Source organism: Oncorhynchus mykiss, chromosome 7 (genome assembly GCF_057628025.1).
Source record: "Oncorhynchus mykiss isolate SJ-2025 chromosome 7, ASM5762802v1, whole genome shotgun sequence".
In the NCBI taxonomy this organism is placed as follows: Eukaryota; Metazoa; Chordata; class Actinopteri; order Salmoniformes; family Salmonidae; genus Oncorhynchus; species Oncorhynchus mykiss.
This window is the reverse complement of record NC_143028.1, coordinates 21,595,663-21,600,043: the sequence shown is the minus strand read 5'-3', so window position 1 is coordinate 21,600,043 and position 4,381 is coordinate 21,595,663.

Below are 4,381 nucleotides of genomic sequence, written 5' to 3'. Positions count from 1 at the left end.
ACCCCACTCTTCCATCAAGGCACCTGCAAGTTCACGGACATTTCTGGGGGGAATGGCCCTAGCCCTCAACCTCCAATCGAACAGGTCCCATATGTGCTCAATGGGATTGAAATCCGGGCTCTTCGCTGGCCATGGCAGAACACTGACATTCCTGTCTTGCAGGAAATCATGCACAGAACAAGCAGTATGACTGGTGGCATTGTCATGGGGGAGGAGGATGTCTTCCCTGTAACGTACAGCGTTGAGATTGCCTGCAATGACAACAAGCTCAGTGATTCTGTGACACACCGCCTCCAAATCGATCCCGCTCTAGAGTACAGGCCTCGGTGTAGCGCTCATTCCTTCGACAATAAACATGAATCCGACCATCACCCCTGGTGAGACAAAAACGCGACTTGTCAGTGAAGAGCACTTTTTGCCAGTCCTGTCTGGTCCAGCTACAGAGGGTTTGTGCCCATAGGTGACATTGTTGCCAGTGATGTCTGGTGTGTACCTGCCTTACAACAGGCCTACAAGCCCTCAGTCCAGCCTCTCACAGCCTATTGCGGACAGTAACTTAGGCAGTTGTTGTTGCCATCCTTTACCTGTCCCGCAGGTGTGATGTTCGGATGTACCGATCCCGTGCAGGTGTTGTTACACGTGGTCTGCCACTGCGAGGACGATCAGCTCTCCATTCCTGTAGCACTGTCTTAAGCTTCTCACAGTACGGACATTGCACTTTATTGCACTGGCCATATCATGCCTCCTTGCAACAGGCCTAAGTCACGTTCACTCAGATCCCCTGGGGATCTTTCTTTTGTGGTTTTTCAGTAGAAAGGCCTCAGTAGAAAGGCCTCTTTAATGGGAAACATTGGGAAAGCATGGGAAACCGTGTTTAAATCCTTAACAATGAATATCTGTGAAGTTATTTGGATTTTTACGAATTATCTTTGACAGGGTCCTGAAAAGGGAACGTTTTTGTTGAGTTTATTTTAAGAAATGCCATTGGTTTATGGAGAAAAGGTTTAAGATCTTTGATAGGATGATGCGGAATTTGTTACTGGAAATAATCACTGCCACCTGGTGAGGTGAGGTTAGCATAGGGATAAATGTGGCAGGTTATATAATGGGAAATGTTAACATGTAGCCTTTGATCACAAGCAACTACGTCAATGTTTTTAATTGGCTGATGCTTAAACTAAAGCAAACTTTTTCTAATATTCGCAAGTTTGGACCCACATTGCCTACTCCACCAGTTGGCCAATTAGCAGATTCCACTGAGATCAAACAAATCTGTGGTGTGTCGATTTTGGCACTACTAAAGCTAGAGACAAAAAATTAATGAATACTTAGAGAACACATGTTATGATTAATGTTTGAGAGATATCCACATACAGGTATGTGTGTGTGATACGATATATGCACACTCAGTTATCGTTTGAAATGAGACTCCAAAATAATTCTGAGAGACTCCCAGAACATTCTCTCTGTTATTTTGTTTTTGTCTCTTTTAGTTTTTGTTGTCGTTTAGGACAGGCAAGGCGATTTGTTGAAGGTGATTAGGACATCGCAGACTTGAGACTGCGAAGTCAATTGTGGGCTTCTTCAAAGGTGCTGCTGGGTGGCAAACCGGCGCTGGCACACGCTGTTTACCGCGTAGCATGGAGTTCCTCTCCTCGCCATACGGGGTGCCGTTAATCACTCCTCATCAAAGGACTCGCCTCACTCGGATAAAAACACGCCATGGACCCCATCTTCAAAGGCCCCTTCAACGTTTTGAAAAGCCTATATGCCTCGTCAATACTTGGAGTTTGCATGAATTACCTCTTCACCACAGACCCCTGGACTTCCTGCTCCTTTTGGAGTATGGCTTCAAATATTTAGAAGGAATTGTGAGGAATCTGGGCACAATAGCATGAGGATGAGCTGATGCACTCTGTCGCCCAGTATTGATTGCTAACGTGGCACTTTAAAGGGCATTAATGCAGTTTCGCCTTGACTTGGTGCCAAGCACAGCGAGCAACCAAGTCAAACAGGGGGGGGGGGGGGATCATCTTGAACCCCTAGCTTGAGCTGTTGACATATCCCGGTTCTTATTTGTGTCTGTTATGCATCTCCCACCCCAGCATTTATCATCCACAAACCTTAGACAGATGACACCCATGTATTCAATTAACCACAGCCTCCACAGCGATAAATCACTATGTTGCCTTACAATTTTCTTTGCCCATATTAGCTGTAACACACAAACGCTTGCAGACTTACAAAAACAAGCAGATGGTTAACCATTCCTCACCTTAGGATATGGGAGAAAAGCAATGTTTGGTTTATTATGTAGCATCTTATTTGCAATTGGCTTTAGATATTCAGCATTCAATACTACATTTGAGTTTTTGGGGGAATTTCATGATATTCTGTTTCAGCTTGCCCTCAAGCCCAGGAGCTGGGAGGTTGACGCCCCCCCCAGAACTTGTTAAAGGGATGAATGCCAGTTACCATGGCAACTCGGCAGGTTGGCTGAAGTCAGTTTAACCTTGAATAGCATACCAGAGAGAGGACAAAAGACGTGCACGACTGAAAATAAACTTTTCGTCCTTCTAGTGAGCGATAATTCTCTCACTTTTGTGCTTTTTTTTTTTACTCAATGTCTCAATCAATAAATATTTTGAAATGGAATTGCTTCTGTGCAATGACTCTCATCCCAAAACAAAACAACTAATATTGACAATGCTAAATTCAACTCTACTGTGGGTTTGGCTTATGATGTTTTTCCTAGCTCTCCGGAGAGTAAATGCAGAAAAACAAAATCTGTGTTTTGTGTTCGTCAAATGGAAATGTTGGGCCACACAAGAACAAATGAATGATATTGTTCTATGACAAGTATGACTAAGACCTATGAGGCATTAGCCAAGTAATTTAAAAGTCCATTATGAAATAATGATTGTACATTTTTGTCTTTGTGAAAGTAATGACATATGAGGTCATATTTTAAAACCTGCACTACATTTACGACTGAGAAGCCTGTCAAAAACAATATCTGGTGATTTTAATATCCACTGATGGTCTCAATGTATAGTAAGCAAGTTAATTGTGCATGGATTCACATTGGAGCAAACTGAAAAACACTTTTTACTTCATAAAAGCACAATGACTTGAACAGCTTTTGAAAAACTATCAACGAGATGTTGTTACTCATGTATTACAATGTAATAACTGCAGAGTCTACATCTTCCATCTGCGTTTCTCAATTGAATAATAGGAAACCACTGGAAAATGAGCAACACTGTAAATAAATCCCAGCAAATAAATCCCCCGTTATTGCGATCCAGTCACTTTTCATTACGGCTTAGTTGGGAGGATTTTCGCCTTGGAAGCCGAGACTCCATTTTGCGGCGGGTATAAGCAACTCTGTGCATCCTCTCACTCATGTCTAAAGGCAACTAATCTCCCCTTCCTGTGAGCAGAGAGACAGGATTACGGCGACGCTTTGTGTGCCTGTGTGGTGATTGCGGGACGAGAGTGAGACCCGAGCTTGGGGCTAAGCCTCTGTGTTCTATTAGAGAAAATGGCAGATCCTATTACAAGGGTTGGTAATCTGGCCGGGGCCAGGGCTGTGTCCCAAATGACCCCTATTCCCTCCATAAATCACTACTTTTGACCAGGCCTTATTGGGATCTGGTCAAATCTAGTGCACTATGTAGGGAATAGGGTGCCATTTGGCACGCATACCTGGGCCATGACAGTGTCCAGTGACCTTGCTGAAACCAACCAACCTCCTCTGGCAGATCAAAGTCAAAAACTGTTTTAGTGTTGGTGTTGTTGTCGCTCAGAGTTGGTGTCTTTATGGCTTGAGATGGTGTCATTGTCGCTTGGAGTCTTTGACTTTTGGAGTCAGTGTTGTTGTCGCTTGAAGTACAGTGCATTCAGAAAGTGTTCATACCCCTTGACTAATTCCACATTTTTGTTGTGTTAGACTGAATTCAAAATAGTTTACATGTATTTTTTTCTCTCACCCATCCACACACAATACCTCATAATGACAGTGATAACATGTTTTTGGAAAAATTTTCAAAATTGATTGAAAATGGAGAACAGATATCTAATTTACATAAGTATTCATGTTAGAATGAACTTTGGCAGTGATTATAGCTGATTATAGAGTCTTTCTGGATAAGTATCTAACAGCGTTTCACACCTGGATTCTACAATATTGGACATTATTCTTTTAAAAAAAATTCAAGCTTTGTCAAGTTGGTCATTGATCATTGCTAGACAGCCATTTTCAAGACGATATAGTTAAAAACTGTAACTAGGCCACTCTGGAACATTCAATGTTGTCTTGGTAAGCAAACTCCATTGTATATTTGGCCTTGTGTTTTAGGTTGTTGTCCTGCTGAAAGGT